The following is an 11,809-nucleotide window of genomic DNA, read 5'->3' as shown; positions in this document are numbered from 1 at the left end:
ATGGTAACAGGCTTGACCATTCCGCTTGTTGGTATGAGACGTAACAGCGGAGGTAGCGCTCCACCATGGCGTACGCCCTTTCCGCTGCACCATTAGTACTGGGGTGGAATGCTGAACTGAGTCCTTGGGTTGAGCCTATAGCCCGCATAAAACCCCTCCAGAACTTAGCCGTAAACTGCACTCCCCTATCAGAAATGATACGGCGTGGGACCCCATGTATTCGATATATATGTAGAATAAACAGTTTTGCCAGCTTCCGTGCCGACGGTAGGCCACTACAAGGGATGAAATGGGCCTGTTTGGAAAACAGGTCTATGACCGTCCAAATAACTGTGTGGCCGTTGCTCTCCGGAAGATCCACCACGAAGTCCATTGCGATTTCGTCCCAGGGTTTATCAGGGGTGGAAACTGGCTGTAACAGGCCAAGGGGTTTGCCAGGCCGGGGTTTGGACTTTGCACAAACAACACAGCCAGCAACATACGTTTCTACATCTTTTCGCATATGCGGCCACCAAAACTGGCGTCGTGTTAGGTGAAGGGTTTTTAGAAACCCAAAATGGCCGGAAGCCTTCACGTCATGACATCTATGTAGAACCGCCGATCGCAGTTCAGGGGGGATATACATTTTATCCCCTTTCCACTCTATCCCGTCTCTGTGTGTGAGTATGTGTTTGTTATCGTGTATCCACTTATCTCTGGATAATGCCTCCCGTAACAGCTCCTCCCAGTTCTGTTGTGTGTCTATACCGGTTGCCACCCTTCCCCCCTGTATACCTCCTAGTATGATGGGCTGTATGACATCGTCTCGTTTACTATTGAACTGTGGGAGTCTGGATAGTGCATCAGCCAAGAAATTCTTCCCCGCGGGTACATATTTCAACACGAAGTTAAAGCGATGGAAGTATTGTGCCCAACGGACCTGTTTAGGCGACAGCCGCCTCGGGGTTTGCAGAGCCATCAGGTTTTTGTGGTCTGTCCAGACCTCAAAAGGCGTACATGCCCCCTCCAGGATGTGACGCCAGCTTAAAAGCGCCCACTGTACAGCGAAAGCCTCTTTTTCCCAAATGGCCCAGCCCCTCTCTGTTGGGGTGAATTTCTTTGAGGTATACGCACACGGCTGCAAATGTCCCTGGCTATTGGCCTGTAATAACACAGCTCCGACAGCCACGTCGCTCGCATCCACCTGTACCACAAACGGGATGCTTTGGTCAGGATGTCGAAGTACTGGAGCCTGTACGAAGCGAGCCTTTAGCGCCTCAAAAGCTGCTTGACATTCTGGAGTCCAGATTAGTTTTTGACTTGGCCGAGGTTTTCCTCCCTGTCCCCGTGTCCGTAGGAGATCTGTAAGTGGTAACGCTATTTGGGCAAAGGAAGGAATGAATTGTCGATAGAAATTAGCGAAACCCAGGAAGCTCTGTAGTTGCTTCCGGGTTTCGGGAGCTTGCCATTCTACTACTGTACTAATCTTTTTCGGATCCATTCCTAAGCCCTCTCTGGAAATCTTATAACCTAGATAGTCTAGCTCGGTTCGGTGAAACTCGCACTTGGATACTTTGACGTACAATTTCGCATCTAATAATTTCTTTAACACCTGGCGTACTAGTTGTACATGCTCCTCCATCGTGTGTGTGTAAATCAAGATGTCGTCTAAATACACTAGCACACCACGATATAAATATTCATGGAGGACCTCATTAATTAGCTGCATAAACACCGCCGGAGCACCTTGCAGCCCAAATGGCATAACCAGGAACTTGTAGCTGCCAAGAGGACAGTTAAAAGTGGTCTTCCACTCATCCCCTTTTTTTATTCTAACCCGGTAGTATGCTTCCCATAAGTCTAGTTTGGTAAAATATTTACCCGTCGCCAATGTGGCTAAGAGGTCTTGTATCAATGGGAGGGGATATAATGGCTCCATGCTAACAGCATTTAAACCACGAAAATCAACACATAAACGAAGACCCCCGTCCTTTTTCTCACGGAACAGTACCGGTGCAGCTAGATGCGCTCGACTGGGTTGAATAAACCCCCGAGCTAGGTTCTTATCTATGTATGTACGTAGTTCTTCGACCTCCCTAGGTGTCATCGCATACATTCGGGGTTTTGGCAGTTTTGCCCCGGGTATCAGTTCTATAGCACAGTCTGTGCCGCGGTGTGGTGGTAACATATCGCATTCTCCCTCATCAAACACTGCCGCTAAATCCGCATATACAGCGGGCACCCCGGGCACCAGGGGATTATTGCCCACCCTCGGATATTCCTCCACCGCACCTGTCGAGTCTGTAGCCCCTGGCTCCGGGCTTGGCTCCGGCCCGAGTTCCAAACGGAGCTTCCGGTAACCCCCTTCCCACCAGATGGTCGGCTTCCATCTGTCCAACCAGGCCAGCCCCAAGATAATAGGTTCGATCATAGTCTCTACTACCACAAACCAGAGATGCTCGAGATGTTCCCCTATCTGCAACTGCACCAACTCGGTCACTAGTGTGGCAGGTGCACCCCCTAAGATGGACCCATCCACCTGTTCAAATCGGATAGGGGACCGTAGGTGATACGTCATAAGACCCAATTGCTGCACTAAGGTTCATTTTATCAAGCAACGAGTACACCCGGAGTCAATCAGTGCCCCTTGGCATTTCTCCATCCCGGTACGTGCGTTTTTTATGACTACCAGGATTACAAACGGGTGTATCGGAGCACTCACCATTGGATCGTTATTCCCGTTGTCGTCTTCATCACTATCCCCCTCGACAACTGGCACCACATCGATCCTGGAACGGTCCACAACCTCGGACATCGATGCGTTAGGACCCGACTGGGGGATCTGTGATACCGCCCTGGTGCACTCGGGTGTTACCCGTTGGCATTCACGACCTCTTCCGCCAGTCGCGGGGGTGCGACTGGTGACTGGTTGGGGGGGTGGAAGAGGACAGTCTAAGGCTCTGTGGCCCACCTGGTTGCAACGGAAACACCGGAAGGTTGGTCTACGATTGGAATCCCCGGATCCAGGGGGAAAACTGCTGCGATTGATGATGGGCCGTTCCGGACTCCTCCTCGTTTGAGGCGGTGGCCCTGCAACAGTTTTGACCCGAAACTCCCGTAAGCCGACATCCAATTCAATTGCTGCTCGGAACCACTCTGAAAGACGAGGAGGCAGTCCCCTGTACACACATGCTTGTCTGAGATCTCTGTCCAGGCCTAAATGGAACTGATGCACTAGCATACGTTTGGGCCATGCCCGTAGCCGTCCCACAACAGTCCGAAACTCCTTAACGTAATCCTTTGCAGGGCGGCCCTTCTGTCTTAAAGTCACCAACTCTCCCTCGGCCTGTTGTGTCCTGGAGTCGTCCTCAAAACGAGCCCTGAGACCCTCAAGGAACAGGCCAACATCAGTCAGGTCTCGAGCGTGGTCACTGTGAAGGTCCGCTACCCAATCCGCCGCCTCCCCAGTCAGGACGGTGGTGATAGCAACTACCATGGCCCATTGAGATGGGTAGAAGTGGCCGTAGAGGTCCATATAGCTGATGACCTGGTTCAAGAATATGGCTACCCTATCAGGACTCCCATCAAAAGTCGCTTGCAAGGGAGGCGGACCCCACAGTGGCTGCGAGCCCCAAGTCCCTGGGGCCCATGATGGTACCGGCCCGGGTGGACCCGCTGGCCCCCGGGACCCATGCGACATGAGCCGCTGCCCAGGACCGGAGTGCCCCCCCCGTATCCCCTGTGCAGGAAGAGAACGTCCTCGGGCATCCATTCGTACTCCCCCGTCCCCCCCTGAAGATGAGGTATGTGTGTCCGATGAGGGGGGGTCTGTTTTCCTCTGTTGACTGGCTGCCCGCTCCACCCGCAGTTTAGGGCTGGCTAGCCGGAAACGTGTGCTTGCACCTGATGTTCCTGTCCCACTCTGCCAACCAGAACCAGGTTCCACCCCCACAGCCCATGGCTGCCAGGACTGTGCATCACGGAAACTGGACTCCCCAAACCTTTCCCTCAAAACATCCAAGGTGGAGGGGCCCAGACCTGTGGAATAGCTCCACTCACCCCCTTCCTCATCCTCCACCCACCGTCTCTCACGCCACTTCAGAAACCTCTCATCCATAGAAAAAGGAGTCTGCGTTTTGAGGCTTCCAGGGCCAGCGAGCGCCGAGCTATGCCACCAGTCACCAGAAGCAGAGGGGGTGGCGCCAGACTGTGTTTCAAGTATCTCGCGCTCCTCCCCGTCGTGGGTCTTTACTTGCTCTTTTGGCCGAACCACCGGATCCGGAGCCAGAGAAACGTCCTGGGTTGGTGGGGTCTCCTCTCGCTCATCCCCCACGATGTCCTGTGTAAGTGCCTCAGGGTCCAAACCCTCCGCCATCCCGCCGCTTTAGAAAAGATGAAAAGATGAAAAGAGGAGCGCCAATTTCCTCTCAGAATCCTCAGGCGCAACAAGGACAAACCACCAAGAACAACGTTGGAATGTAATGCTGGTTTAATCTTGTCCGTCCCGAAAACGCTGCAGTCGTAACGATGTAAAATTGGCGCTCCATGCATACGGCATGTAGCGCTTAAATCCATCCCGCGCCCGCCAGCTGTGAGGCGGAGCCCGGAACAACGCCCCGCCAGTGGCGAATCAGCAGGCTGGAAACGGGCGGGGCGGTGATAGGAGCCAGCTGCTGCATGTCAGAAACTTCCCGAGCAAAAGCTACCCGACCCTGTGAAACCCTAGACCCGACGCTTCCACCCCCCCCACCGAAGCGCCTCTGTGCATCCCCCCCACGTGTAAATGTGCGCGTGTCCCGGCCGAAACTAGGAAGCGTGTCGGAGGGGCAGGCACAGCCCCATGCTATCCCACGCCCGTGTTGCCGCGCGGGCAAGTGGACCCAGGTGAGTTGTCGAGCGGTTCGGCGCCCAGCGGGAGGATAGGGCTCGACAGAGAGTCTGTGTGAGAGGCTCTGAGGCTCAGCAGCTCTGAAGCTCAGCAGCTCTGTGAGGCTCTATTCTGCTGCTACTTATATACTGACCAACTGACCTTTGGGAAGTGCGGGAAACTCAGAGCCAGGAAGCTGTGCTCTGATTGGCTCATTCAAAATGTTCAAACCAATCAATCAATTAATTGCAGCAACATGCTGAGAGGTTTTTCCTCTCACACATCCATTTCTTGGGGGTTCTTGTTGGAACCTCCAGGCATCTTCCTTCTGCTGGCTTGGAAGCGTTGCCTCAAACCATCCTCGGCTACCACTTTGTGAGGGATCTCACGAAGATCGATGGTTCCTTGAGGGCGCTTCCAAGAAAAGTCAGCACGCAAGGATGCAATCAAATTAAGTCTTTATTTAGAAGTAAAGTAGAGTAAAATGAGTTCCCTGGCATGGAGACATCCATGCCTGGATTGAGCCCATGGATCATTCCTGTAGGAAGGTAGAACAAGAGCAGAAAGAGCAGCCCCTGTGCAGGGGTTCTTATAGGGGCCCCTGGCCCCTCCCTTACCAACGTGTGAGGGGGCCGGAGGGCCATTAACTCTCCCCAAAGTCTCTCTTTGCTCCCATCTGGTGGCCTTTTAAGAAACTGCCATGGCTGGCACAAAACACCTAACAATCAGCTTCTCAGATCCAATTAATTAGGATCATTTTTGTAGAACCTTGAAATCCAACACAGGTGTAATTCAGATTACTAATACATTCACATTTCAAATGAGGAAATGTTAGGTAGAATCCTAGTTAGAAGCAGGATTCCAAAGTGCCTTAATTTTGTCCAACACATTAACAGAAAAATTTGCAGCCCTCCTTAACTTGCCTCCTTAACTTGGTCCTTCAGCTAACTTGATCATGATGCCTAGGAGAAGAACTGAAGCCTAATAGCAGAATTTAGAGAAATATACAGAAATGTCTTTCTCAGCATCATTTGTGTGATCATGTTGGTTCTGAGGAACCATGGGACAATTTAAGAAATACTTTGATCCTCTCATGTTCTTCCCTTGACTTGACTTTACATAACATGGAATCATCTTGGCCTGATTTTTCCTTTTTTGGAGAAAACACCCTTGCATTCAAAGAGTCGAGCAAGTTTGCAACAAATTTACTTAAACCAACCTTACATAAGTAAGGAACCCACAAGCCAAACATAGTCAATAATCCAGTGGAGTAGGCATTTCTGCAGGCCCAATTGCTAAAGTTTATCGAAACTCAATGAGAAAGTCAATCACATGTTCACTAAAATTATAAAATTATATAAATAAATTAAAATAAAATAAATTATAGGAGGAGCAAATTGCTTTATAATGTGAAATTGCAAGGTATGGCAGGGCAGAAATACATACTTTTTCCCAATGTGGTGGCTTCCAGATAGGTTAGAATTTGAACTCTCAGAATTCCCTGAGATTGTATCAAACATTGCGAGATTTGTGAAATCTCTGAGAATTCAGGACCTGCAAGGACACCAGACTGAAAAAAATACAGTGGAACCAAGTTTTGAGAAGTGCAAGATTTCTGGGTAGAAATTCAAGCATACCTGAATTCTATTCAGCTCTTCTTGCCCTTGCTGCAGCCTTTCCATCTCACTCTGAATACTATTCAAAGAGGCTGGAAAGCAAGACAAGGAGTCCAGTTCGTGAACGTGCATAAATGGTACAATGGAAATATATGGACCATGTAGCTTGAGAGCATCTTACCTTGCAAAAGCTCTTTCAGTCAGAAGCAGCAGGTGAAAAGGAAACAAAAAGGAGTTAATGTTAAAGAGAATTCCTCATCAATGCAGAGGAACTGATTTAAAAAAAAAATTAGCACTTGCCTGTACAATCAGGATCACCTTCACTCTTTACTTTCCCCTGCCCACCTCTTCCCGCTCTCTCTCTAGTGCCCAGGCACTCCTGGACTTACAACCATTTGTTTAGCAACCAAAGTTAAAGCAACACTAAAATAGTGACTTATGACCGATTTTCACACCGACCATTGCAGCATTTCCATAATCACGTGACCAAAATTCCAGCACTTGACAACTGGCATATATTTATGACAGTTGCACTGTCCCAGGGTCATGTGATCACTTTGTGACAAGCAAAATCAATGGGGAAGCCAGATTCGCTTAACAACTGTGGCAAAAAGGTTGTAAAATGGGGTGCAACTGACTTAACTGTCTTGCTTAGCAATGGAAACATGCTCAATTGTGGTCATAGGTCGAGGACTATGGAAGGGCTGCACCTCTTGGCACATTTGGAGAAAGGCATATATGTACCATCTTTCTAGGAGAAAACTCTATTCAAGACATTTTGCAATATGTCAGTCACTCAGGCACTCATCACTTCCCGCCTGGACTACTGCAATGCTCTCTACATGGGGCTCCCCTTGAGGAGTACCCGGAGGCTCCAACTGGTGCAGAATGCGGCCGCGCGGGGGATTATGGGAGCGAGGGGTCGCTCCCATGTGACACCTCTCCTGCATGAGCTGCATTGGCTTCCAGTGGTCTTCCGGGTGCGCTTCAAGGTGTTGGTTACCACCTTTAAAGCGCTCCATGGCATAGGACCTGGGTATTTGCGGGACCGCCTTCTGCCGCCGATAGCCTCCCACCGACCAGTATGCTCCCACAGAGAGGGACTCCTCAGGGTGCCGTCGGCCAGGCAATGTCGGCTGGCGACCCCCAGGGGGAGGGCCTTCTCTGTGGCAGCTCCCGCCCTCTGGAACGATTTGCCCCCGGAGATAAGAAGGATATCGGATCTCCAGGTCTTTCGCCGTGCCCTGAAAACTCTTCTTTTCCAGCAAGCAGGGCTGGCGTGAACCCCGCCCCCTTTTTTAGTTTTTAATTGTTTTTAATTGTTTAGTTTTAATCTGTTAATGGGTTTTAATTCGCATTGTTTTAATTCGGGCCAAAGTATATAATTCTTTTAATTAATTTTAAATTTTGTATTGTTATGTATTTTAGTTCTGGCTGTGCACCGCCCTGAGTCCACTAGGAGAAGGGCGGTATATAAATTGAATAAATAATAATAATAATAATAATAATAATAATAATAATAATAATAATAATAATAATAATAATAATAATATGTAAGATACACAAACTCCTCATCCCTAGTAGGAAAACACTGCATGTCCTGGCAACAACTTGTACTTGCAACTCTGAAAATTCAGAAGTGCCACATACAGGTTTTCTTCTATTCTCAAGTCCCCATTGATATATTGTACAGTTGCATCTGGACAAGAGTACTCTACTGGGACTCTACTTATCACAGATAGGCAATTCATTTCCTACCTTATTTTCTCAAATTAACAAGTCTATAGCCTTGGAACTCCTTCTACCTAAAGTCTGAGTTTGAAAGATCCCAAATTGAATACATCATAGCAGGATCATTTTTCCCAAGCGTCTCTTCTGATTCTTCTGCTATCCTTTGCTTCACTCCCAGCACCATCACCCATCTACCATACTCACCATCTGCTCTTGAGTCTGTCACTGGGTTTCATGCCCGGTGGCTTGGAGGCTTTGGAGAAGGTTCTCTGATGTCTTGATCTGAGTCAAAAGAACCTGAACCTACTCAGAAAAAATGAGAAAAGGAGAAAATGTAGTTTGTGGAAACCTGAAGTTTGTATTTTGTGCATGAGCTAACAATGCACATTGGTTAAGATATTGCTCTACGTGTGAAATATGTCAGGTTAAAAACACCAAACTGCCTATGGTTTTCAGGTTATCTTTAGCAAGTCTGTGACTAATTCTGCAGAATGCTATATGCTGTAATGTGGCCGGCTTGATTTTGGCTTAATATCTGGTGTAAACTCAGCCTTGCAGGCTGTAATTTATGGTTTAGGGCAGAGTTCCCCAACATTTCCAGCTTTGGGGAGCAGCGGGGGGAGGGGATGGTTTGCGCAAGTGGCCGGCAAACGTGTGCACAGCTCCATTTGCATGACCGACGACACAAATGGAGTGCATGTGCTCGCTTGCTGCTCATGCACGGCCCAGTTGCAAACCCCTCACGGCCCACTAGTGGGCAGCAGCCCACAGGTTGGGGAGCCCTGGCTTAGGGGCTATGCTCGCCCAATACCTTATCTCTTAGCTCAGGGCTGTCAAACTCGCGGCCATGTGCTGGCCACGCCCACGTCTGGTTTAGTGAAGGGGAAAAAAGTCCTGATATGTCACAAGATGATGCCGTGACGACGCAAGTTTGACACCCCTGCCTTAGCTTAATGTTTCAATCTGTTTCTGCATTGAGTTCAACCAGCTGGTTTTGATATTTAAAGATCTATATAGGCTGGTGCTTATAGTATCTCAAGGAATACTTCCTCCTACAGTATATGCATCTACCTAGAAATCTACATCATCCTTGAGAGATTTTTACCCACAAACCTCAGATGAATGAAGTCTTCTCAGTTGTGAGACATCAGCCTACCACCCACAATTATTTTTCAAATATCAGGCAGACCCTTCTGTCTTCTCATAAATAGACTCTGAATATTTATTTGTAACTACGGTATTGATAGAGTTCCAGAAAGTGAAAACATCTGAAAGAACTCGTCCTGGTCTGGATACTGGCCAGGTCTGGTTAGTACTTGGAGACCTCCAGAAAATTTGAGGAATGATAGGCCAAACTAGGAAATAAAACATTCCAGCAGAAAGCAATAGCAAACTATTTCTACATGGATGTTTCTATGAAGTTACTAGTGTTTGTTAATATATTTAAAATTTAATAGCTGGAGCAGTGAAGAGGTGGACAATGAGTAAGAACACAGTTATAGCTAATTGGTTAAAGAGAGCTGGCCACATGAGGGAATCTGAGTTGTGATTGGTTGTTGTTATTGTTGCGAAGTCCTGTCCGACCCATCACGACCCCATGGACAACGTTCCTCCAGGCCTTCCTGTCCTCTACCATCTTCTGGAGTCCATTTAAGATCACGCCTACTGCTTCAGTGACTCCATCCAGCCACCTCATTCTCTGATGTCCCATTCTTCTTTTGCCCTCAATCTTTCCCAGCATTAGGCTCTTCTCCAGTGAGTCCTTCCTTCTCATTAGGTGGCCAAAGTATTTGAGTTTCATCTTCAGGATCTGGCCTTCTAAAGAGCAGTCAGGGTTGATCTTCTCTAGGACTGACCGGTTTGATCACCTTGCAGTCCAAGGGACTCGCAGGAGTCTTCTCCAGCACCGTAGTTCAAAGGCCTCAATTCTTTGGCGCTCAGCTTTTCTTATGGTCCAACTTTCACAGCCATACATTGCAACTGGGAAAACCATAGCCTTGACTATGCGCACTTTTGTTGGCAGGTCTCTGCTTTTTAGTATGCTGTCTAGATTTGCCATAGCTTTCCACCCCAGGAGCAAGTGTCTTTTAATTTCTTGGCTGCAGTCCCCATCTGCAGTGATCTTGGAGCCCAGGAAAATAAAATCTGTCACTACCTCCATTTCTTCCCCATCTGTTTGCCAGGAATTGAGAGGGCCAGATGCCATGATCTTAGTTTTCTTAATGTTGAGTTTTAAGCCAACTTTTGCACTCTCCTTCACCTGCATCAAGAGGCTCTTTAGTTCCTCTTCACTTTCTGCCATTAGAGTGGTAGCATCTGCATATCTGAGGTTGTTGATATTTTTCCCGGCAATCTTAATTCCAACTTTTGATTCATCTAGCCCCGCCTTTCTCATGATGTGCTCTGCATATAAATTAAATAGGCAGAACAACAGTATACAGCCTTGCCGGACTCCTTTCCCAATTTTGAACCAATCAGTGGTTCCGTGTCCAGTTCTCACTGTTGCTTCTTGACCCACATGTAGGTTTCTCAAGAGACAAATAAGATGGTCTGGTACTCCCATCTCTTTAAGAACTTGCCACAATTTGTTGTGATCCACACAATCAAAGGCTTTAGCATAGTCAATGAAGCAGAAGTAGATGTTTTTCTGGAACTCCCTAGCTTTCTCCATGATCCAGCGTATGTTGGCAATTTGATCTCTAGTTCCTCTGCCTCTTCGAAATCCTGCCTGTACTTCTGATAGTTCTCGATCCACATACTGCTGGAGCCTAACTTGTAGGATTTTAAGCATAACCTTACTACCATGTGAAATGAGTGCAATGGTGTGATAGTTTGAACATTCTTTGGCATTGCCTTTCTTTGGAATTGGAATGTAAACTGACCTTTTCCAATCCTGTGGCCACTGTTGAGTTTTCCAAATTTGCTGGCAAATTGAGTGTAGCACTTTTACTGCATCGTCTTTTAAAATTTTGAATAGCTCAGCTGGAATACTGTCACCTCCACTAGCTTTGTTGTTGCTCAGACTTCCTAAGGCCCATTTGACTTCACATTCTAGGATGTCTGGCTCGAGGTCAGTGATCACCCCATCGTGGTTATCAGGGACATTAAGCTCATTCTTGTATAGTTCTGTGTAATTTTGCCACATCTTCTTAATGTCTTCTGCCTCTGTTAGGTCCCTGCCATTTTGGTCCTTTATCATGCCCACCTTTGCATGAAAAGTTCCCTTCATATCTCCAATTTTCTTGAAGAGATCTCTGGTCCTCCCTATTCTATTGTTTTCTTCTATTTCTTTGCAATGTTCATTTAAGAAGCCATTCTTATCTCTTCTAGTTATTCTCTGGAATTCTGCATTCAATTGGGTGTATCTTTCTTTCTCCCTTGCCTTTCGCTTCCCTTCTTTCCTCGGCTATTTGCAAAGCTTCCTCAGACAGCCATTTTGCTTTCTTGCATTTCTTTTTCTTTGGGATGGCTTTAGTTGCTACCTGTTGCACAATGTTGCGAACCTCCGTCCATAGTTCTTCAGGCACTCTGTCTATCAGATCTAATTCCTTAAATCTATTTGCCACCTCTACTGTATATTCATAAGGGATATGATTTAGTTCATACCTGAGTGACC

Source organism: Pituophis catenifer, unplaced genomic scaffold, assembly GCF_029215685.1.
Source record: "Pituophis catenifer annectens isolate HBS135680 unplaced genomic scaffold, rPitCat1.0.hap2 SCAF_5, whole genome shotgun sequence".
Classification (NCBI taxonomy): Eukaryota; Metazoa; Chordata; class Lepidosauria; order Squamata; family Colubridae; genus Pituophis; species Pituophis catenifer.
The sequence above is the reverse complement of the archived record's forward strand: the minus strand, read 5'-3'. Positions refer to the sequence as shown.